Here is a 26,547-nt window from a genome sequence, read left to right as displayed (position 1 = left end):
GTGTTTGATAAAAACTCTATCAAGAGATCTTAAGGGACTCACAGAATTCTGTCACACGGGAGCTTTGGAGGTGTTCCACAATATGTGTCCAAAGTACAGGCCTAAGAGATTGCATTTTGGCATAGACGGGATGCAATATAGGACATTACTAGCAGTATTAGCGCATAGCGAGAACATGGGTGTGAACAATCGAGGACTGCGGGAAACTTTGGGATGCTTCGTTGCGCAATGGCCTTTACGAAAATAAGCAAAAAATGGGTAGTCAAGCCAATATATCAGGAAATAGACTTCGATTTTGTGAAAGATCTTATTATGACTTTCTTCGACATACATACTCATGAATCGCACACAATTTTGTTCCGAGGACACACACATTGCCACAAAACATTGCAAACGTGCCCTGTCCATCTAAAGCAGAGCTTGTGGAACAGTTCACTTCCCGGTTCAAATGATTAACATCTATTTCTTTGTTCAACAATGTTTATATAAAGTGTCCAAATAAAGCATCCAATTTGTCTTTTGAAATCTATCCTTTTTTTTTTTTTCAACAAGTGCCTTTTTGAGAATGCCATACAATGTAGCGTTGTGCTTTCACACTTCCCAGTTTTTTTGAACTATTGTGGGTCCTTCACTGATCGTGGGAGGGTCAGATGGATAACAGCATGAAAGCAACTTTGAGGTTCTGTAGTTGCCTTACCAAACACTTGCCCAAATAGCTGAATATCTATGCGTCCCAAAAAAAGGAATGAGACCTAGGCTAGATAAGATACTCGACACGGAAGAATTACTGACTGTAAGCAAAACAGTGCATCAAAGGGGGTTGTTGGTGAGAAATAGCTGCACTCTGACCTATATTTTCATGGGGTCATGTGTTGGGGGTTGTTGCTAATGTAAGGAAGGAGTGGGTCGGTTGAGCCCCCACCCCCTATACATTCTACGCGAACGTGACACCTTGCTCTTGCACTCGTGGGGGACGCCTCCTTTGCCCTTCTGCAGCCATGGGGAAGAAGGCACTGACATAAGCAGAGGTGGGGCTATTGCTAGACACACTTGGGCTCCATTTTGTGTACCCTCGACTCCAACTTTGGACTAGGCCGCATTCTGGCATTGCAAAGTTTCCCCTCCCCTCAGCATCGCCGCGCACAGCGAGCACTGACAGCCCCCACCTTTTTCATCCTGCACCTGTGCCTCTCAAGTCCCTTTCTCACAGATGTGCTGAGGCAAGATGTTGAGAACAATGAATGTTTTCATTTCATTCTTCCTCTGAGATCACTGTCCTGTTTGTGACAGGGCCAAACCATGACTTGTAGTTCATCCACCTCAACAAATGTGCTCCTGCACCTCTCACCCCCGCTGCTGTAAAATTACTGCTTGTTCAACCTCGTGCCCCTCCAAAGCTATTCTTTTGATGTACCAGAAGTGTGGCGCTTGCTTGCTGACCACCCCAGAGTGCCTCCTAATAAAACAAGACCCCAGTCACAGTATATTACGTCCTAAACTAACATGTGTCACTCCACCTGATGTGCCAGACCTGTCAGCTATCAATCCCGATCCCTACAGGTTACCTCAGGGGCAAGACCCCCACACCCTTCACTTCGCTAGTGACCCAAAGTGGGATAGTACAAACACACGTGTGCAATCCATAGGCCTCTAATATATACTTAAAAGGTATAGTGATGATCATTATTTAATGCATATCTAGGATAAGTGTGTAGATCACAGTATAAGGTTCAATTGTTGTTTGACCTTGGAAGAAAGGGAGGATTCCGAAAAGGAATGAATGAACGGAGGGGTGTAATACCATCAAATATGGTAAGGTTCACCATTCCAAAACTGGACAAAGGAACATGTAATTTCATTTTTGAAAATTCGTTGATCTGAATGGAGTCTCTGCATTACGCAGAGAGAATGGAAATGCTGAATATTATGTACGTTTTACTATAGACCAACCTGTCAACGTATCATTAGCCGATCGTTATTGCTGGCTTACATTGTAGTGGGTTGTTCTTTGTGGTGTATTGCAAAGACACGCAAATACAACCTCTGTGTGTACTTTTCTTTGTCCTGGGCACATGGGCTGTCCAGCATCAAAATGCATGTAGTCCACATCTGGGTTCCCCCAGGTTCCACAAATGCCAAATTCTATACTAATATTTAGTTAAAATGCTGTCTATGTGTTCTTCGAATTGTAGAGTCAGCTTCCGCATCCCATTTTGAGCTGAACATACTCCATAGCACTAACCTCTGAAGCAAATTGTAGACTACTTTCCACATTGTTTTCTCTGTGTTCCCATTGTTTCACATTTGTGTTCATCATTAGTTTTCACACGGTGCAGAATTAATGGGTAAAATGATAAATTATAATAAAGGTCTGCTACTGAGACACATTTCTGTTATGTTTTTCCAACAGATACATCCTGCCTTTCTGCGATTGTCAATGATTCCAGATACCAATTGACAGCTTTTTTAACAGGCAGCTGCAGATACACTTAAATAGCTGGATCACCATGATGCTGTTTTGGGACGATCGCCACAGGCCGATATGCCCTTACACGGGACCAGCGATAAGGAGCAACCTCACATTGTTTACGATGGCCTAGCGCCAAGCTGATGCCAAAGCCTGGCGATTCACGGTTCGTCCTATGCGCTTCTTATACCCAAAAGGAAAACTGCGTCACTCATAATAAACATTTGTGCATCGAGAACCAAGAAATAAATTACCCATTTGCTTGAATATGGCACTCGCCAGATGTTCTTGGAGCATTTATTGTGAAATAAAAGTACTTTACAAATTGTAGAGTTTTGCTATTTCCTTTAAATGTATAGTTTTATATTCAAAATTGGGACACGCTGTGTTGTGAGATGATGTGTGTTGATATTCCGGGTTCTGCGTCAACCTACGTTAACACGTGGTGATGACTGGGCGTGTTTGGTTACGCTGCCCAGTAATGTCATGGAGATAGGCAGAGAATATCACTAGGTTTGGTGATGTCAGCCTCAGGGACAGGGGATATGATTTAGTGCCGCCAGGGCTGTTCACATTAGGGCGATGCGGCAACAGATAAGATAAGCAAAAGATAGTCAAGACCTGCTGCCTGATTTCGCATGTGTAAAAAAGAGGAAAACTACGGTAAGGTGCATAGGAAATGTTTGTACGATCGATCAACGTATGCTTAAAAACACATGCCCGAACCCTCGGGCCAATAATATTTTTGAGCACACTATTCCTTTAAGCCCTGTCGGTACTTCATTGTCGCCTTAAATTTGCCCTTTCTCGGCTATGACCCTTTTTAGTTCTGGTGGCCTTGCGTCTTTCCTTCTCTCTGGCTTGACATTGACTGTGGCTCCAGATGGGTTTCCCCTGGTGGAATCCACGGTGTCAGCGATTCTGGACACTGGTGTCTCTTGGCCTTGGTGGTGGTGCCTTCTGCCTCAGCAGTCCTGCAGGACTTATGGACTCCCCCTTCCTCAAAGCTACAGCTTCCTCTGCGCTGTCCGCTGTCTCCTCCAACCTTGTTGCATGTTTCACAGTGGACTCCTCCTATGCACATGTGCCGCTCTGCATGCATGCACTTCCTGGTCCACGGTGGATGCTTTTCACTTTTCTGAATGTCTGGAGAGTTTTCAGTTCCTCTCTGGAATGGAAGGGAGAATTTGGGTTGTCCTCGCTTCCATCAAAACGTGGCAACAGGTGCAGGGCAAAAACCATGCCTCCCACCTTAAAGGGTTCCCTGTTCATAGTTGCCCTAGTTAGTTCCAATGTATCCAACAGACTGAAGTAAGGGAGGGGGGATGCTGTTTCTGTTTGGGCATTTCTTGTCCCCAAAGACAGGGAGAGTTTTGCATAGCAGGCTCATCTCCGTAGTCCCTAACAGGGTGGCTCCCCCTTGGGCAGAAGGAACATACTCCCTGGATTCGTCAAGATTGCCACAGTGACTGTGCACACATTGCTGATTGATTGTGGTAGGCCTTTACAGATTAGAATGAACTAGAAGAGTAGGATGCTGGAACTCTATTCAACTGTTTTATCGCTAATGTTAAAACTGCTAAACAAGGGAGTGAGAGCATCCTTAGTGTGTTTCTATTCATAAGTATAAAACACTGTACATTGCTAGATATCTGCTGGTTTTGTGATAAAACTGTGTAGTAAAGATATTGATAACATCTGATATTTACCATTCAGTGAATAGAAATGATTCCTATATCTAATAGAGGTAGAACCACGAAAATATTGCTATCCAATAGTAGGCCTGTCATGTGCTCAGGGGCAGTGGTTCCTCTTGCACTAAGCACAAACATCCAACTTTCTCTAGTGGCTACCATTTTGGTATAGCACTATTCCCTTCTGCGGTACCTGCCATCCTACCAGGTGGGCCTTTAGACTGCCTTTGAGGGAAAGTTTAAGCTCTGGCATGTAGGGTGTGATAAAAATTATAACAGTTGGTGCCCTTAATGTGTTTGGGTTCTAGGTCACCATCACAGTTGGCTCCCATTACATTTAAGGGATCTATGTCACCATTGCAGCAGGCACCCTTAAAGTTAATGGCATTTGGGTAGATTTGACAGGTGCCAGTTTTATTCTGTTTTTTGGGGGGATAATAGGGGGAGCAACTCTCCATTTCTAGTCACTGAAGAAGGGCTACTAGGGTTTTCAAGCTTGACAATAAAAGAAAAATACATCTAGTAGACAATGGAAGTGGTGGAACCACCACAAACTATTAATGCTCCAGTATCTGCTGATTGCGGTCACGCAGTAAATAGGTTGTTTAAAGAGGAAGGTGTTCTAAATTCTGCCACTAATTTTACTGTGTTTGTGGCACAACCAAGTGGTATACCTTAGTAGACACTTTCATTAAACCACCTACTACAATCGTAGGGAGTTACTGAAACCCTTCACACAAGGAAGCAAAAGTGCCAAATAACATAAACACCTAATAGGTATTCTAAATTAGCCGTAGAACAGATAGACCGTCAAAATTGGTTCAGGGGTGATTTAATATATTCAGAAAATGCTGTAAGACCTATGCCCTTCTTGTCAGAAGGTTTTGCACTAGATCACCTAGTTAGGCTTCACCCAAAACATTAAGAATACTGACACTCTAACACAGTCAGTGCTTGTGCTATGCAGATAGCAGCTCTACGAGCTGCACCAGCAGCAGGTCATGCTGTAGATAGTTTGGAGGCGGGCTTTCATTCAGTATCCTCAGAGCTCTGATGGGTTCATGCCCAATAAACCAAGATGAGATACCCAGATGGTACTCCACTAAATTGGGCCAACTTCAGGGAGCATTGCTTGAGCTTACTCCAAAAAAGAGACATAGATACCTAGCCATGATCATGCTGCAAGGGGTTTATAGTCATAGCATCGAAAGCCAAAGCACTGAATGCCTTACCATTTAAAAAAAGAAAACGGAAAAAAAGCATCAAATGCATTTCTTTTTTCTTTTTTTTCTTCTTTTTAACGACCCCCCAGCCCTCCTTTTTTAACTTTTAAAAACCCAATACAATTAAAATAAACCCTTTACCTTAAAAAAACTGCATTAAATGCTTTTGGTTCGATGCTTTTTTTTAGATGGCAAGGCATTCAATGCTTTGGCATTCGATGCTATGACTAGATACCGCAGCGCAAGAATGTAGTCCTCCACTGGAAAACTGTGATAGCTGGGTTTCAGTTTTCGTTGGTTATGTTTGGATTTTATAGACACTCCATCAATCACAACATTAGCCAATGCCATAGGGGAAATAGGCACCCAAAGGGGTCGACAGCAATGACCTTATTTAGGATTAGCTGGGGCAAACAATTAAAAATTATGCCACTCCCTAAAGGAGAAACTGCTAGACTAAATGTTGCAATGGGACTGCCTTTACTTCCTAAAGAGGAATAAAGGAAACTCCACTTTGGAGACATAGGGCCTCATTACACGTAATGTGGTAAACCATGGTGCTATTAGCACCATGGTCGCCGCCGGTACCATACCGGTACGACCATGGAGGAAAGGGGAATTACCACCACCTTCCAAGGCTGGCGGGGCGGTAATTCCCCCTTTCTCCATGTCCCTTCCCCATTCCCTTTTTTGCCCCATAGGGCTCAATGGGAATTGAGAAGAAGCTAATTACGGTACCGCAAATTGCGGTACCGTAATTAGCACCAAGGTCCCTTTGCGGGTCCCAACTTTATCGGCTGGTCTACACCAGCCGTTAAGGTCGGATCCCGCAAAGGGAACTCGTAGTAAGGCAGTAAGGGTTTACCGGTACTGGTGCCCTTACTGGTACCGGTAAACCCTTACCGCCTACCGTGTAATGAGGCCCATAGTATCAGCCATATATAACTCTCTAGGGAGAAATCACCTTGGTAGATGCCCAGGCAAAGGATCTACAAAAGAACCAAAGGAGAAGAAGGAGTGAAAAGGGAAACATCCCATAGTAAATTTGACAGAGCCAGAACTACCTTCTCAAATCAAGGGAAATGAGAAAGGTGGCGCATTGCAAGCCTATTCAGTATAGCAGAAGATGGTAGGGCTCATGTCATCAACCATGACATAGGGGAGTCACAGTATTGGTTTTATGGCAGTATGCTAACCTTCTTGCCAAATGATGGTATATCATGGTTATCGCGGTATAGCAGGTGGAGTTAACTAATCTTAACAAATATTTTCTTAAAGGTCATAAATTGTCAGCATTTTGAAACTTGTCTCTGCAAATTTTTAGCTGATCCTCCAGGAATCTAAGGTGGCTGCAGAGTTGGTCTTTCATGGCGCTCACTCGTTGATCACCTTGAATTAAAGAGTGACTAGTGGAAGTGTTAAAATGCATATTTTTAGCAATGAGCTTGCTGCTCAGTCACAGGTCATCGCTTTGAAAATCGGCCCGACCTGCATTATTTTGGAACCACATGGCATGGGCATCCTGACCCCTCGCTGTGATCAGTCATAAAGGTTTGTTTTGATAACGCTTAATCCCATTAAAGGGAGAAAAGCCACTCATGTGAGGTCTGAAAGCCCATGTCATTGTGTTTCTTTTTTCAAAATGTCATAGCCAACACACACTCACCGAAAGGTTGCATATTGATCAAATCACTATAGCTTGTTTACCACCTGCCTGGTGTATTATAAAGGTCTGATGTTGGAGTCACCACTGACCATGTAATCCTAACAGGACAGCGTTCGGTGGGCGCTGTTGATTTCTTTCTTGATTCTTGAAATACATGTTTATTTACCTTCTTAAAGATAGTGGCACAAAAACGTTTTGAATATGACAAAGTTAAAATACATATCGGCACAAATATGGCCTAGAGCACCACCTCACCACAGCCCCATCATTACCATTTTCCCCAGGTCTGGGTGCATTAGGACCCTTGTCATGAGAGTTGAGACAGAGGAATGTTCTCATGGTCCCAAATCAAGGATAGACCTGAGAAATATCTTCAAATTGAATGTAGAATCTGTCCTGCCTGCTTGATATGATATGGCATTTATAACGCACCTATACACAAGTGTTGCAAGGCGCGACGAGGCAAGGGAGGGGGAACAGAGGGAAAACAGACAATGATCCTACTAGGCCAGATGTCACTCAGATCGCGCAAGTGCATGGGAAAGGGAAGGAGGAAAGTGCGGAGGGGGAGGAGGTAGGAGACAGTGCAGTACATGGGATAATAAAATCGATAACTAAGTAAAAGTACGGCCAGCAGGTTACAAGTGCAAGGGGAAGTGCAGACAACAGGTGTCAAGTGAGTAAAAGTATGGCCAGCAGGTAAGTGCCATATGCAGAAGGCAGCTGAAGGCTCAAGTGAAGCAACAACTCTAGTGCCAATGTGTAAATCTACACAGAGGACAGTGGGGGTCAGTTTATATACTAGCACAAAGCACTGATAGGCCCAGTGTTCATACAGTCTACAGAGCTATCTTTTTTGTGGACATGCATCAGTAGGGCCCCCAGCTCAGTCCCCCCTTTGAATTCTGGGATGTGTAGTTCCCCATCTTTCAAATTGGTGGGAAAACTACAAATCAGCTGATCTTTAACTCAACTCTACTGATCACAGTGAAAGAGCGGTCACAGCAACAAAGCTGCATTTACTAATGTGGCCCGACTTTCCCTATGCTCTTGTCTGCCAAACGCCACATCCCACAGTACAAGATTAAGAATGCGCAGCACTTGCTTACTGCAGCCTTTACAAATCAGATTGAAAAGCTCACTTAATAGCTGCAGGCCCTAAAACGGTATACCAGTATAAACAATGTGATGGTTATTATAGTTCAACTAAGCTGTTCACGGTATCTATAACGGTATACCGTTACACCCCTGCCATGACGGAGCAACATCCTCTGAAAGACAAATGTTTAGCCCTAAACAAGGAGTCTATTGGAACAAGGGATCGGGGGAGGAGGCAATACAACATAAAGGTGTGATTGAAAGGGGCCCCTAGGGGTCCCTCGTGCTATGGAAACAAGGCAATAACCATACACGAAAAGATGCGCCAGACACGAGGTTCAAATTCCCAATGCTAGGGTTTATTGCAAGCAAAAATAGTCTCAACTGGCCAATTCTGGTCTCACGCCCCATGACGTGAGTTTCCTAGACCTCGAGGGACGCAAGAGAGCGAATTACGTACATCAGTTACATATATACAAAATGCATATCATACAATCAGCAATGTCATGTTTAACACCCCTCTTTATTAAGTTTCTTTGAACTCAGGATGACGATGGACATATCCGACGAGTATGACAATTATGACACTTTCGATGTCTATTCTAGTAACAATGTGCAATTAGAAAGTGCGGAGGCATCTTTTAGTTGTTGAACAGAACACAGTGGTTCTGTTCTTGGAAGCAAGCTTCACGCGGGGGAAGAGCCACATTCCATACTTTGCTATCTATGAGGTACTATTCGTGTCCTGGGAGCCGACACGCTCTAAATGGTTTTGCAAAGAGGGCTGTAGGAAGAGCATAATTCAAGCCTTTAGCTGTTTTATTTATTTATTGATTAGATATACATATAGCCAATTGGCTTTGTATAACACATTAACAAAACAACATAAATTCACACAATCTAAAAACATATTACATTTTCACATGTGCTATACAATACATTTTAAAATTGCCACAATTTTCAAATAAAATACCACCATAAAATATATCAAGTTAATATCATTGCCTCGCATAAAATCCATCCATTGCTCAGAGCTCTCAGTCATCACTGTGTCAATGTTATAAGATTTAAAACATGTAGTTCGCAGATCATTTAGACTTTCACAGCACATGATTAGATGATGAAGGGACTCAACTACATTTACTCCACATAGGCGACAATACTTCATCATATGTGTGGAACCAATGTTCGCACAATTTGTTTCTAGTGCATTAGTCACATTAAATTTCATCATTAGGTAGGTGCGAATTATGCCAGCATTGGGATAAGCAAGAATATAAGAGGGAGACAACACTCTACTCATATATTCATCAAGAAACCTGCCACTATGCTTTTTAGATGCTAAGTTTACAATATTTTGTTCATGGCAATAGTCCTGCACTTTGACCTTAAGTCTCATTTTTAAAGATAGTAGAGAAAGAGTACCTGGATCAGACCCATTAGTCCATGTACAGTGTAGTCTTTGAATGATACCAATGGTACCAATCAACACATTACCTTCCAGACTAAGATATGCTTTTATAAATGGCACAAAGATAGTTTCAGTGCGGAGTGTTGCAGCTTTCTCATAGGATAGAACACATTGGCAGATATATGCATACAGATAACTTTTGATGTTGAATTCCAAAATCAGATATTCCACACTCACTCTCGGAGGGAGACGTAGTAATTATCTTAAGAGAATAGACTCAAAGACCACACTACGTTTGACAAACTTATGCCCCCAAATTTCCACAGCATAGAGCAGCATAGATCTTATTTTTGCAAGGTAAATGTTGAGAACTGCAATCACCGAATAACAGCAATTGCGACCAATAAAAACACTTAAAGCGTTTGCAGCCACAGTACATCTGCTCTTGATAGATGACCACTGTTCCTCCCAATTCAACTTTTCATCACTAACAACTTCCAGATATTTTAGCCGTTTTATTCTAACATATTCCACCATCGTACGAGACTGGCTGGCAGCTGTGAAGTGATTAAATGCCCTGCAGCTCTCTCTCAAGGCTACGGAGAGGGAGCGTGGGCATTCCTTTCTGGGCTACTCATGAGGAGTTTCAACAAACTCCTCAGTCCCGCGACCTTGTCCTTTCATATTCAGACAACAATGCTAACAGTTGAGCAGAGTAAGCAGAATTCACAAGAATTGCAAGCTGCAAAGCAGTTTAGACAGACAGCAATGAGCAATGGTTAACAAGCAAAATGGTGATTCTTGCTACGTTTAAAATGGCCGCTTGTTGGTCAAGCATAGCAGTCTATATTTCTATAATTCAGTGCAGAAGACAGTTGGCCTACAGCCATCAAGTTACGTCTGTCATTCAAATGAAGGGTATTCACTTTTTCAGATTGACATGATCAGAATTATATAGGTATGCTCTTCCGGTATATCCAGCTTAGTCTTGAATCTATCATGGCAAAGTCTCTGCCGACTGAACAGGTAGATTGCCAGATGACTGAATTTACTAACACATTCACCAAAATGCTTGACAACATTGCCCCTGTACTAACGAAAATGGTTAGAGATAATCCTAGACATCAAAGTTGGTATATACCAGAGTTGGGAGCTATGAAAAAGAAAAAAAGCTAACTGGATATAACATGGATTAAACATCCCTCCGACACCACCCAACTGGAGTGGAAGAAATGGGACAAATCCTACAAAGCATTAATTGTGGATACAAAGAAACATTTCTTCAAACCACAGATGAAACAATCCTCCAGTGCAACCAGTAAATTATTTAGCATCTTTAAATCCCTGGAAAACCAAAAGCTTTAGAGCTTCCAGTTATAGTTATGGATCAAGACTGTGCCCGAATAGCATCAGCTTTCGAAGAGAAAATCCCAAGGGCAAGGGATAAAATCATACTAGCCCAGGGCTCAGCCATCACCATAGGAGCTCACAACAATTCAGTAGAGGATGGCATATCCGCTCCTGGTTTCTCTTTCTCCGCAATCTCTCTTGCGGATATGACCATCATGCTCTCTTCCATGCACCCGACATCCTGTCCTCTTAATCTTCTGCCCTCCAAACTCATCTTGGAAGATAGAGATCTGTTTGCACCTTTCCTCCCACAGATCATCAATGCTTCCTTTAGAGACAAACAGGTCCCCTTAGAACTCAAGAATGTCACCATTACACCAATCCCCAAGAAACTGAATTTGGATCACACTGACCCCTGTAATTTTAGGCCAATTACTAACAGCCAGTTCTTACGGAAAATACTGGACAAAGCAGCCGTGATGCAGCTACAAGCTTTTATGGAATCCAACAACAATCTCCATGGCCGGCAATCAGGCTTCCGCCCCTACTAAAGCACAGAGACCGCTCTTGTGGATCTCCAATACCATTTTCTAGATATTGTGGAGACGGAAAGCTGGGATGTTGATCCTGTTGGATCTGTCAGCGGAATTCGACCTTGTTGACCACAAGCGTCTGCTCGAGTGCTTACGACAGCAAGGGGCTTGTTCTCTGGAAGCGATCTATTGGGTCAAGTCTTTTTTGTCCAACCGTGAGTCCAACAATCAATGGGGTGCAGCCGCCTCTCCTGTTTCTTCAATCCAATATGGCGTCCCCAAGGAGCATCAATGTTACCTCTACTTTTCAACCTTTATATGTGTTCCTCACGCTGTTGGAAGATTTAGGGGTCTCCGTTACCAACTATGGAGATGACACGCAGCTGGTCATCAAGTTGAGCGGGGACCACTTCCAGGATTCATTGACATTAAATAAAATCTACAATGCCATTGAGGGGTGGATGTCCTCTAACTAGCTATGTCTCAATGGCAATAAGAACGCGCTATTGATCTTTGGCTCTCCTCAGGCTCATGCAAAATTGGACCCCGCCTATGCAGATTTCATGCTACAAGGTAATAAGATCTTGACCCAATCGAAAGTTAAGACTTTGAGGGTCTTCCTAGAGGCTACTCTAAACTCTGATGCCCAAGTACAAAATCTTTGCAAGACCTGTAACTATCATCTCAGGCTCCTTCAGGCTATATGTCCATTTCTTAATAAAAAGAATTCAGTGATCATCGCTTTTGAAATGATTCTGTCAATGTTAGACTATTGTAACATCTTGTTAAGTGGAGCCTCAAAATATAATCTTCGGGTCTGCCAGATTATCCAGAATTACGCAGTCCGTGTAGCTATGGCAATCCCAAGAAGATCTCACATAGCCAACACTTGGAAAGAGCTATACTGGCTACTAGTACAGGAATGTATACAGTTCAAGATTGGCCTACTAATACATCGCTCACTTTATGGTAAGGCCCCGGAACACCTTAAAGCACAGGTCATGCCTCACAAACCGGCCAGAAATATGCGATCATCCTCTTTCGGCCAGCTGCAGGGAATTACAGTCAAAAGAGCTAGGGGTCTAGGTAGATCCTTCTGGGCACGGCACCCTCCTTTTGGAACTCCTTACACCTAGCAATCAGAGTGATGTCCAATCTGAGTCACCTCAGAAATACCCTGAAAACGTATCTCTTCAGGTAAAGCTCTTGGGCTCTATGATTTAATCTCTGCCCTTAGAACACCTAGGGTCCATAAGTGTTGTCCACTGTTCCGTGACAATGTTGTCCTCTGTGTAAATAAATAAATATATAATCTTAGAGATAGAACACAATGTAGGGTATCACAAAGGAACAGAAATCGAGATTAAACGTAAAAGTCAAGACCCAGGGCTCAACATCCAAAAGAGAACAGAAACCTGTGCGAAAGGAAGACAAGAAGGGAGAGGAAAAATCAGATTGCAGCTCTTCAGTCAAACAATGGAAACGCTCCAGACTCGCAGGATAATTCCCGTAACTACAGATGTCAATGAATATATACAAGTTCTTTTAGGTTCTGATTTAGACATGCCCACATTTGGGAAAAAACACAAACATCAATTGATAATGAATATGCCATCAGAAAATCAAGTAGAAATAACTACTCACACTGGACAGGTGGTAGAAAGCAATGCAATTCATTGTGTTACCTATTCATCAAATACATTTCCTTAACCGTCCATTAGACGCACTACTGTTTCAAATTAATTCCTCAGGGATAAAAAAATCGTCCAGGTACATTCTCAAAATTGTATACAGAGAATATCAGAAGGCATTCCAACTTGGTGGCAGTATGTGGGTGACATGTATTTTACACCTGATCATTTGAACACCCAACCAGAAACAGTGGAATACATTCAATTTAAAAAAAAAAAAATAGCACAAAGAGAAGTTACATTTTTTGGTTTCTCATTGTCATATTAGAGGCAGGGGCTCTCCTCACAATTTTAAGAAAAATGTGTGTACTTGCAGAATCCTCGCACATCAGGACAGCTTCAAGTATTACTTGGTTTTCTAAATTATTGACGTCCTTACATAGCTTAGCGGTGGGGCGCGCAAACACCAGACAGTACCAAAGTCAGCACCTGGGTTCTGCAACAGGAGCGCCAAGCCTCTGCCACCAGCAACCAGGCCCGAAGTAGGCGGACCGACAGACCCAGCAATCAGGGCAAGGGAGCAAGCCAGCAGCACTCAGGACTACCGTGCGGGTCCCCACATGCCGGAGGATTGCAGCAGAGCAGACTTACTTGAGGAGACACAGCATAGCGGGACCCCGCCAGGACCATTGGAAGCATAGTGCAGAAAGATTTCAGCTTTCCCAATGCAGCCCCATACATGCCTGTACCACGGGTTGGCTAGCAACAATACGTGAGGGTGAGTGACCCTGAATAAACCAGAAGAGGCCTCCAGACAGTGCCCCTGGTGGAAGCAAGACAGAGAGAGTCCACGCACTGGCAGGGACATCCAACAAGGAATGAGGTGAGGAGGAGCAGAGAACAGGAACAGTCCTGGGACTGGAGGTGACAGCGTGCTGAGCGGGCCCACTATAGGGGGATCCCACATGGTGGCTGGTACTGAAGCTCTGGCCCCACCAACAGCTGCGGTGAGCACTGGGCCCCACCAACGAGCAAGCAGAGGGAAGGAGAGTTACAGCTGCTCCCCAAGATCTGGGGGATAGACCAAGGCACGTCTGCTCCTCGAGCGCGCAGCCATCTAACCTTCCCCCTGAGAGACACAACATACCAGATGTTGTAGTGGGACCAGGACCCACCAGGGACAAGGTGCAACTGCGATCCAAGGCAGCCAGCAACTGACTGAGCAGCGAGGAGCCATACTGAAGGTAAGAGTGCCCCCACCCGATTCAAAGAAGCAAGGGACTGGGTACCCGGCAAGTGTCCTCCGCTGGCGGCACCCAGAGAAGGAACCCTTAGCCACTGCTGGACCAGGAATAAGGATGGTGATGTTCAAAACAGACTCGGAGGCCTACTTTAACGAATTTCAAGAGAAACTCTCTGCCACCTTCCAATCCCAATTCACAACGTTCATGTCCGAAATCAGGCAGTCACTCCATGACCTGAAAAAAAAGTTGCAATCCTTGAAGAGTGAATGGACACCACAGAAAGAGTGCTTCAAGAGCTGGTGGAAGATTGTAGGAAGACGGATTAGACAATCAAAGGCTTGGCAAGGCTCTCGAACAACCTGGAACTGCAATGCGAGGACCTAGAAAATAGGTCCCGTAGATCTAACATTCAAATCAGGAATCTGCCTGAAGCGGTGGGAGACAAAGAACTCAAGGGAACTGTGCAGCAGGTCTTTGCGGATATCCTCAGGGAGGGTACTGCAGAAGAAATACTAATTGACAAAGTCCACAGAACAGGCCCTAGAAGGCAGGAACAGGGCACCCGCCCCAGGGACACTTTGGCAGCGTTAAAAAGCGACTCTTAAAAAATAACTCATCCTTAGGGAGGCCAGGCAAGTGGACCCCATTACGTTCAACAGCAAAGAGATCCAACTATTTCCAGACCTGGCCCATGCGACGCCCCAGAACGCCGGGAGATGGGGACGGTCGTACAGGCTTTTCAGGCTAAGCAAATCAAATATAAATGGAAGTTTCCCTTCAGCCTCCTTTTCTCCTGGGATTGGCACCAGCATAGGATCGCCTCATGTGAAGAGGGTGAGAATATTCTTCCGCTACAGAGGGCGACGACCACCCCAAAAGCTTGGCGCCCGAGGCAGCGACATCCCCCAAAAGAAGAAACCGTGGGAATGGGCGCAAACACCTGTGCCGAGACTTAGGAATCGGCGCCCGATGGGAGCATGAATGAGCACCAACACTAAATAGGGCTAACAGAGTGTACCACATTAAAAAACATCTTCACAATATTCTGGGGTCGCCATGCAAGAACATTGGAGTCAAGGGAGCCGGGAGACGGAGTGACTACCTACCTGCCTGTGCTTGGAATTGCTTAGGGGAGTCCAGGACATCCTGCTAACATGTCCTGGTACAGAAGGCGAGCCACATCCGAAGGCGTTAAGCCAAAGGAACCTTTTGGTAACATGCTTCACCCAAGGACACAGGGACGTTGGGGAGGGAACGTTGTGGGGGTGGGAGGGGATGACAGAAGGGAATAGGAGGGCGATCCTCTGGAGTGGAGGGGCGAGGCAAAAGCTTGTCAGCCCATTGCAGGTTGCTGGGGAAGGGGGCACATCTAAGAGGAGGGCAATGGGGTAGAGGGATGTTCGGGGTTGAGATGGGCAGGATGGGTGCAATAGGCAGGGGTGGTTGGGACTGGGAACAACAACATTACCACATGAACCAGACCAGTTTCAAATGCCTGGCACAAAATGTTAGGGGTTTAAATACCACATCGAAAAGACAACCGGACGTGGTGGCCTTCTAAGACACACATATAAGGAAACATGATAGGCACAGATTTAAACTACGACACTATCCACACATCTATCAGTCCACTGTCCAAGGAAAGGTGGGTGTGGTGGTGATAGCTCTCCGTTCGGACTCCGAAACCCGAATCCTAGATTCTAGGGTGGATAGCTATGGGACATATCTGTTCCTTATACATCAGCGGGGTATAACACCGATTACGTTTGCATCGATTTATGCCCCGAATAAAGGACAGGATAGCATTCTCAGAGCTGCTTTGGTGGACCTAGAGTCATTTGGGAAGGGGGAGATACTCATGGTGGGGAATGTCAATCTGACCTGGGACCCAGGGAGGGATAAGAGTGTGCATATGTACAACAGGCAGCCCTCTGCCTCGCAAGTTCTATGTAATAAAATGGACCAATTGGCCCTAACTGACTCTTGGTTAGCCCTTAAGGGGAAGAAGAAGGGCTTCACCTATTACTCACATATCCACAAATCATTTACTTATGTCTGGGCCTCAGCCACCCTACTGGGCTTGATTAGGGAGATTGACCATGGAACTATCCAGATATCAGGTCATGCCCTGCTGGCGATCAGGCTGGACTTACCGAAGGTAAGGAGAGGACTATGGAACTGGCAGTTCCCCCAGGGGCTCTTAGCTGAACAGATACTGAGGAAGGAAATAGAACCTAAGATTACAGACTTCTTTGAACTCACCGCCACACCAGAAACTACAGAACGTTGCCTCAGAGATGCCTTTAAGGCAACCCTGCGGGGAGACTTAATCGCAATGCACGCAGCTAGGGCAAAACAGTCTTTTGCACTTGAATGCGGGATGCAGCAGGAACTCTGGGAAGTCATGCGCAAAATGCAGACAGACGCGGGGATGCAACACCATAAAACATATAGGGACCTTTGCGGTAAACTCTAGCTCCTCCAGACGAAAATGGTGGAAAAGGGGCTGCTACACCTTTAGCAAAGATACTATGTGAAGGCCAATAAGGCCAATGGACTTCTAGCGTGCCAACTGAAACAAAAGGCAGCATTGCAGATCATTAGCAAAATAACAAACCCCGGAGGGTCTAAGGTTACCACCACTTGGCACATCACCGACCAAGTCACAAAATTCTGTTGTACAGCCCTCTATGCATCTGGCGGCCCCAACAGCGCCTTTCGGGATGCTTACCTCGACTCAGTCTCCATTCAAAAAATAACTCTGGCTGAACGAGAGCAGCTAGAAAACTATATCACCATCGAGGAGGTACTAAACGAAATTAGGGAACTTCTGCCCAACAAATCCTGTGTCCCGGACGGCTATCAGTCCATTTTCTACTAAACCTTTCAGAAGCTACTCGCCTCCAGACTGACTAGCCTCTTAAACGCATTCGGGAACCCAGTTCCCACAACCCCAACAATGGAAGAAGTGAAGATGTTCCTGTTTCTGAAGCCGTCCAAGGATCCCACACTTTGCTGGTTCTAACAACCCATTGCCCTAATTAATATTGATGTCAAGCTCTATGCAAAAGTGAACAAAATTGAAGACCTCCTCCCTAAACTAATACACCCAGATCAATCAGGGTTTATTAAGCGGTGGCAAATCTTCAACCATATTAGGACGGCCTGTCAGTTAGTTGAGAAAGTGGCAAAAAAGGCTACTCCACTGGTCCACCTCGCCAGGAGCTCACTCGAGGAGAGGGCAGGAGCCCCTCCTCATGCGCAGCAGCATCCGCATCCAGGAAGCAGATCCAGCACACCACGTGCTTTGGCCTCCTCATCTACGGCTCCGCGCATCCACAGCCACGGAAGGCCTGCTCTGTTTGGGGTAAGGCCTAAACCCCCCAACCTCACCCTCCCACCACCTGCAACACCGAAATGTTGCTGCCAACGGGCAGAACTCCCTCGATCCTGCACTGCCTGACCCTCCTGCCTGACCTTACTATGCCGGGCGCCGTGCGGCATGAAAGCGAGGCTGAGGCCTCGTTGCTAGGATACTAGCACCAACTTCTTCTCCACGCATCCGCCGGCAGGCGGAAGCGCCGGCCACACGAAGGCCCATACAAAGGCCCCTGTTTGCACCCTGTTCGCGACATGGAGCGTCAAGGAGCAGATTAGGAGTCCCCCCTCACCTGATACTGACGCCTCTGCCTTCCTGCATATGAGCCCGTCACCAGTAAGACTCTGCATAACTGTGAATACCTGAGCTTAAAACCCGTACTACTGCATGTATGCTCTTCTATAAGTAGCTCAAACAAACCCTTGTCTTTCTCAATCTGCATTCTGCGCAGGCATCAGCTCCCTGAAACTGCACCCCGCACCATCAGGCAGTCATCTCCTAATTCCGCAACCCTGGTCATGGTACTACCCTGCCCCTCGTTGCTTTGTCATTACTAAAGGCCTTCCACATGCCTGATATTTTGATGTATGTCCTGCATTTTTGCGCCACCTGCATCCATGACCTTACTTGGCCCAAACCTAGGCGTCACCCAATGCAGCCGATGTACTATTCTGGACCTAGATGCTGCCACACTGCATCAAGTGTTGCACTTGATTTGTGTTGTGCCTTATGGTCGCGAATAGACCTCTCCTGAATTGTGTCGTGCCTTACGGTCGCTAACAGACCTCGCTTGATGTGTGTTGTGCCTTACGGTCGCTAATAGACCTCACTTGATGTGTGTTGTGCCTTACGGTCGCTAATAGACCTCACTTGATGTGTGTTGTGCCTTACGGTCGCTAATAGACCTCGATTGATGTGTGTTGTGCCTTACGGTCGCTAATAGACCTCTTTTTGATTTGTGCTGTGCCCTTTGGTCGCGAATAGACCTCTCCTGATTTGTGTCGTGCCTTACGGTCGCTAATAGACCTCACTTGATGTGTGTTGTGCCTTACGGTCGCTAATAGACCTCTTTTTGATTTGTGCTGTGCCCTTTGGTCGCGAATAGACCTCTCCTGATTTGTGTCGTGCCTTACGGTCGCTAATAGACCTCACTTGATGTGTGTTGTGCCTTACGGTCGCTAATAGACCTCTTTTTTGATTTGTGTTGTGCCATTTGGTCACAAATAGACTTCACTTGATTTGCATTGTGCACTTTGGTCGCAAATAGACCTCAGTTGATTTGTGTTGTGCCTTACCTGCAGTTACTACTGCACCCTTGCTAACAACCTATGAACCTCACTGCCCCTATCATCAGAGCTAAGCCACCTACAATGGCCACATTTAGAGGCGCCACTCTAACTATGGCTACCCTCCTCCCATTGCTCCGCGCCCACACAACCACACCACTTTACCCAGACTTACTATCTCCAATAGAATGGATAAACAGATTCGCCCGCCCACCTTCACCATGCATACCCTGTCCCACACCCCTTAGGAATACTAGACTAGGTTCCCGCCTTGTTGTACCCACTACCACATGCCTGAACGCAGCCCCACTGACCATGACTAGAAACGATAGACTCAGCTATCGTACTAATCTTGCCACAAAGCTCACTAGAATACTCACCAATCAGACTACGAACCCCAAGCAGCCTACCTCACATTCCGAACTCTCACCTAGCCACAACACTACCATACCGCACTCGCCACCTCACACGAAAACTAACCCTCCACAGACTTCTATCAAGGGAGCCCTCATCAACGCTCGCTCATTGGTTGCCCACGCTACTGATATTGCCGACATTATTTCCACTAACCACCTAGACTTTATCGCCATCACGGAGAAGTGGCTCCATCCAGCAGCTGGTCCCACAATAGCTCTAGCCACTCCAGACAACTACAACATCATCCGAGCTGACAGGAAAAATGGAATAGGCGGAGGTATAGCAATTATTGAAAAATCCACCCTAAACATCAGAGAAGTAACCAGCACAACCCTACCTTCTGCCGAACTTCTATCCGTCAAACTCCCATTATCTGACACACAAACCATACTGCTCCATATTATATACAGACCCCCAGGACCCCCCTCCACCTTTGAAGAGGATATCTCTCTCCTACTCACCACCAATTTGAAACCGAAATCCCAAATCATCATTCTGGGAGATTTCAACTTGGGACTCAATGACCCCAATGATAACCAAGCCACTTCCCTTAATGACACGATTACTCATCTAGGTTTCACCCAACACATTAATCAACCTACACATACAAAAGGAAGATCCCTGGATTGGCTTGCAGATGCCAATTGCAACCTCTCACTGACTGACATCACTCCCTGTGCTTGGACTGACCATCATCTCATTACCTTCTCTTTACCTAGATCCTTACCATCTACCACACGACCCACAAAGTTACCTCAAATAATTTCCAGAAACAACCGTAACATCACTATAGAGAACCTCAAACCTTTTCTCGCGCCTATCAGTAAAGCTAATGTACCCACGCAAAACAGCAACCCAGCAGCCATAGTAGACCTATATAACAATACTTTAGAACTAGCCCTCAACCAGATAGCTCCTCTCAAACAACGAAAGCCAAACCTATTGCCCACTCCAACAAATGGTTCTCAGCAGAATTAAAAGCTCTCCGTAATATTAAAAGAACTGCAGAAACTAGCTGGAGAAAAGCCCCTTCTCTCTCCACTAAAGACAAATTTGCTTCAGCTGCCTCCACCTACAAATCCGCCATCTTAAATGCTAAGAAAGAGACCTACAACTTGAGAATACAAAATGCCAAATCTGGCACTAAAGAACTCTTCACTATACTAAGAGAACTTGAATCACCACTGCCCCCCTACAGAGGACTGCATCAAAGACAAGGCCTGGTGTAACAATATCCAGCTCGCCCTTGCTAACAAAATTGCCCTCCTACAAACCAAGATAGAAGCAAAAAAAGCTAGCATTGCCTTCAAGCAGAACCCCAGCAGCAAAACTAACTACACCAACCCTATCTGCCCATCTTTCCACTTCTCACCAGTCACAGAAGAGGAAGTAATCAAGATAATCGCCAGCCTCAAACCATCCAACTGCAAAGGTGACATTTGCCCAGCATCCGTCATCAAAGATGGTGCTAATGAGTTAGCCCCTCTCATCACCTCTCTGATCAACTCCTCCTTCGAAAACTCAGTGGTCCCCAAAAACCTTAAAGAAGCGTGGGTCCTACCCCTGCTAAAAAAACCTAACCTAGATCCCAACATCCCCACTAATTACAGGTCCATCACCACAGTCCCATTTCTTCTCAAAATCTTGGACAGGGTAGCCTATCTCCAAATACAACAACATTTGGAAGAAAATAACCTCCTAGGCTTGCGACAATCCGGCTTCAGACCAAGGCACGGGACTGAAACTGCCCTCTTGGATCTAAAAATCCAAATGGATGACGCCAAAGACAAGGGCAAACTGGCCATCTTGCTCTTGTTGGATATCTCTGCTGCCTTTGATCTGGTTGACCACCAGATCCTCATTCTACACCTCTCATCGGCTGCTGCATTCTCTCAGAATGCCACCAAGTGGATCCAGTCATTCCTGTCTGACAGGACGACCAGAGTCTTCGCCCCCAAGGCGGCTGCGGACCCTATCCCAATCACATGTGGAGTGCCGCAAGGCTCCTGCATTTCTCCCACACTTTACAACATCTTCACGAAGCTCCTATTTGACCGTCTTGACGATCTGGGTGTCAGCTACACTAATTATGCAGATGACACCCAGGTCCTCATCACGCTCACTGGCAGCTATGAAGAAGATGCTGCAAAGCTTAATGATATCTATGTAGAAATCCAAGCCTGGATGGCCACACACAGTCTTTGCCTTAACGACGATAAGACAGAATTGCTTATCGTAGGCTCCCAGGCTCGCCTCAACAAACTGGACCAAAGGTACCAATCCTTTACCATTGATGGCAACATCATAAAAGTCTCCAAAGAGGTTAAAACATTAGGTGTATACCTCGATTCTACCCTATCATTAAAGAAACAAATAAACTCTACCATCTCAGCTACCTCATACACCAATAAATTGATCAATGCCTGTAGGCCTTTCCTCTCCACCTCTAGCTGCCTCACCCTATCTAGAGCGCTGATATTGTCTAAATTAGACTATTGCAACACACTCTACTTAGGCACTACCACCAAAAATTTTAACAAACTCCAGATCCTGCAAAATAATGCACTAAGATGTGCCCTCAACCTCCCGCGCAAGGCGCACATATCCACGGTTAGAAAAGAAGTCCACTGGCTCCCGATCCGTGACAGAATTAAGCTAAGAACACTGGTCATCACCCACAAGTGCCTATCACATACTGCCCCACGATACATTTCTGACAAATTCGCTAGACACTGCCCCACTAGACCCACCAGAACACCTTACCTACACCAACTAAAGATCCCTAATTATAACCTAAAACAGCAGGGGGCTCCAGTTTTCCAGTGCTTGCAGCACAATGTTGGAACACCCTCCCCACTAAAATTAGATCTGAAGCCGCACTCTGGCCATTCAGAGCCAAGGTAAAATCATGGCTACTAGCCTAAACAGCCAGACTCTCACCGACACGACTAGCTAGCCGCTGCTCTCTTTTCTTGGTATATTCTACTCTTGTATGTAACATCCAGAGCCTGGACTAATGTACGTTCTGTCTTTTGCACTATGATGCTCGTGTAACGATATATAACTCTGCTGTACACATGATTATGCGCCCAGTTACCTGAGGGTTCGGATGCGCTTTATAAATAAACAAACCAAACCTTTCGCTGGACGCAGAGAAGGCATTCAACCATGTGGAGTGGTCCTTCTTGTTCCGCACGATGGAGCTAATGGGGTTCGGGAGTCCTTCCTGCAAAGGGTGCGTGCTAACTACAACAACCCAATGGTTAGGCTTCAATTTACAGACAGCTATCCAGGACTATCACACTAAGAAAAGAACCAAACAGGGCTGCCTCGCATCCCTGCTCCTCTATGTCATCCATTTAGAGCCATTTCCAAGCACAATCAAATCTTTGGGGGATATTAGAGGGATCCCATTTGGGGGTGAGGACCACAAGGTCTTGTTTTTGCGGATGACATGCTCCTCGCCCTCATCGATCCTGAACACTCCTTTCTGACTGTAGTACGGTCAATAGAAGCATTCAAAGGGGTGGCAGGACTGAAAGTCAACATCGCTACGTCAGAGATCCTGAACCTGGGCTTATGGATGACTCGCATGTGGCGGGCCATGGCAAGCATCTTTGTTCGCTGGGCACCACAGGGTATAAGGCTTCTGGTGGTAGCAATCACCAAAATGGTAATGGGGCTATACGACGCAAACTATAAACTGCTACTGGAGGCAACTAACACCCAACTGCACCACTGAGCATCCCCTATCGGTCTCCTGGCTTGGGAGAATTAACATTATCAAGATGGTGATCTAGCCTAGATTGCTGTACTACTTCCAGGCATTCCCCATTCCTGTCCCTAAGCACTCCCCATTCCTGTCCCTAAGTACTTCTTCCAAACGATAAACAAGATGTTGGTAGCCTGTGTGTAGAACAACAGAGCCCCGCGGGTGGCCCTACACATGATGATGGCCCCGGTAGACAAAGGGGCAACACCGAACATTTCTCTCTACTACAAAGTGGCCTACTGAGGCACATTAAAGACTGGTTTACGGGGCACCCAGAAGAAATATGGTTGCGTATGGATAGGGCGGTGAAGTGTACCACCCAGGGAGGTCCTGTGGCTGAGCAGAGGAAATATAACACCAAATGTACACATGGGCGCAATTACAGGTCAATTGGCAGGCACTTGGGACCAAACAATACACAAATGCAGCATTACTACATTCACATCTCCCTTCACACCACTGTTCCATTTGCCAGTTGGAAAGTCACAGGATGCAACAGGATGGGGGATATGACACAGGGCCAGGGGGTCAAGATGCTTGATTAGTGCAAACAGGAACTGGACCAGAGGGAAAGTGACAGGCTACACTCTCTACAACTCAGGCACTGACTGTCATCCCCCTCTAACAAAGTAGCTGCGACAAGGCCCCTCACACCTTTCATGAAATATCTCACCACCAATCCTGAAGATAAGGAATGAGTTTCCAATATTTACAAATTGCTGGCAGATCGAATCCCCAGGCTGCCCAACATGTATATAGCCAAATGGCAGTCGACACTGTGGTGGGGTCTATAGATGAGAAGGAATGGGAACAGCTTTGGAGGGACATCCAGAAACTCACAAGGACTATCCAAACTAAGGAGGTGAGGTATGGTATAAGGTTTTGGCTCAGTGGCACTAAATGCCAGCGCAGTTACACTCCATTAATGGGATGTCTTCCCAAGGCTGTTGGTGGGCATTTGGGGGATGGGGAGACTGAACCCATATCTGGTGGGGCCGCCCTAAAATGGTGGAATACTGGAAGGCAATACATGACACTATGAAGAAAGTGTTTGGGCAATCGGACCAAGAGAGGCATAAAATAATGCATAATGGTCCTGGGAGAATCTGCAAATAAAGACTGGTCGAAGCCCCAGAGGAAGGCCTATGCAATACTGTCCTTGGTGGTGCTCTTGGTCATAGCACAACACTGGAAGGTGAAGGATCCCCCAACATACATGACTGGTATGCCAAATGGTGGCACTTCGTTGCCCTGGAATGACTAACTTACTCACTTCAGGGGAACAGAGCCAAGTTCTCGACCGAGTGGAGACTGGTCCTCGCATTCCCACACAATGACTACCGTGAGGCATATTGTCTGCAAAAACTGTGCATCCCGGGAATTAACTGACATGCTTACTTCAATTTTCCAACCACTCATTTGTAGAAATCCATCTGATCACAGTGGGAGGAGAGAGGGCAGGGTGGATGGGGCTGGGGGTGATAGTGGAGGGTGGGTGTCAGGGTGATGGGGTAATTCAATGTTATTGTTACACCTAAGTTACAAATATACAAATGCATCTACATACACAGTATATAATTATGGTGAGACTAAATCAATAGTGTATTTTTCACATGTTTACACTGTAAGGTGCAATACTGAAATGAAGACTGCCTTAATCTAAAGTGTGATGTGACGCAATGGTACCTTGGTTCATTTACGTGTGTTGTGTTTTCCTTCAAATACTATGAAAAGGTATGCCTGTAAAATGCAGGTTGTTGCCTTCTCACCTGAGATATAGCACCAGATAAATGACACTGATTTTCCCCGCAAACTCTGAATCAATATTTGAACTGACTAGGGAAAAATGTACATCAAAGCCCAAGGATTGGGTAATTACCAACTTTAAGTTGACAACAAAGATGCTGAAAGCCAATTTCCTAAATGAAAACTTCTACTTTCATCTGAAAAATGTATTCATTTTATTGTATTGGGTATTTATAATGCTCCTATACACAATGCACTACCACTGTTTGTTGCCTTTATTATTTATTTATTGTTATTTATCTGTTTCTCCTCTGCTTCGCACTTTCCACTTCTCCCCCCTTCCATGCACTTTTCCCCTCCCCCTCTCCCATGCACTTGCACGTTCTCAATGTCACTGGGCCTAGTACGATCGCTGTTTTGTTCTCCCCTTTTCCCCTCCCTTGCCTTGTCGCGCTCTGAAACACTTGTGTACGAGCGCAATAGAAATACAATATCAATATCAATGTGTTTCAAGGTGCAACAAGACAAGGGGCAGGGGGAACAGGGAGGAGGACAAACAACAAAATGATCCTACTAGGCCTTGTGACATTCGGTACAAGTACAAGTGAAAGACAGTGAAAGATACAGTGGTTTCAAACTGAAAGCATTTCTCTTAACCCTTTAAGTGCCATGGGTATTTCTCCCCAGTGGCAGGGCCTTTTTTGGTGATTTTGGTATGTGGCCATTCAATGGCTTGTAACTTTTTTGTTACATGAGATATCTCGGCCAAATTTGGCTCCTTTTTTTCCCACATGTAGGCAGTCGTAACGCCACCCAGGAATCCCAGGTTGCTGTAGGGGGGTGAGAGAAAATAAGGAAAAAGTGTGAAAATTTTGGGTTTTTTCAAAAAATGCCAATAAAATGATGTACAAAGAAGCCTGTGGTTTTTTCCTTGTAAGAGCTAGGAACAAATGGTTTGCTGTGCTGAGTTCCCCAATGTGTTGGCTTTCAGGAACAGGTTGAGTGGAAATGGAAAAAAAAAATATTTTGATGTGGTTATCAACCGTTTTGTGAGAGGTAGGCGATTTTTGCCATTTTTGCCAATTGGACATGCATGGACGGAATGGAAGAAAAGGGCAGGAAAGCCAAATTGGAGGACAGAAAGGCATATATTTCTGAAAAGTAGACAAAATTCCAAGTTTAGGAAGGGGTGATTTGCATAGGTCAGGCAACAACTAGGTAGGGGAAACTGCCATCGAATGGGGGAAAAGCGGGAAAATGACTGAAAAAAAAGGTATGTGTTGGACATGGTTGGCTTGGTACGGCAATGGCTTCTATGAATTTTGAGAAAAGAAATGCTCCGCTACATTCCCCCGACTCTTGCAGTTAGGAGAGCATACCATTTTTGTAGTGTTTTTACAAAACAAGCAATACCACAAGCCAAACACTGAGCCATGGTACACAGGAGTTTTATGCTCACGGCCTGACCAGACGCACTTAGCATGTGTAAATTGGGAAAACCAATGTGGTGAGGAACGGCAGCCATACATTTTTTGAAAGAGCACAGGCAGACCTTTTCAAGGGTAGGTGACTTGTGCAGGTTACAAAAGTGTATGGTGGCTAAAGCAGCGACTAAATGTAGGTCACATTT

Source organism: Ambystoma mexicanum, chromosome 4p (genome assembly GCF_040938575.1).
Source record: "Ambystoma mexicanum isolate Mex_15411 chromosome 4p, UKY_AmexF1_1, whole genome shotgun sequence".
Classification (NCBI taxonomy): domain Eukaryota; kingdom Metazoa; phylum Chordata; class Amphibia; order Caudata; family Ambystomatidae; genus Ambystoma; species Ambystoma mexicanum.
Note: the sequence above shows the minus strand (reverse complement) of the source record.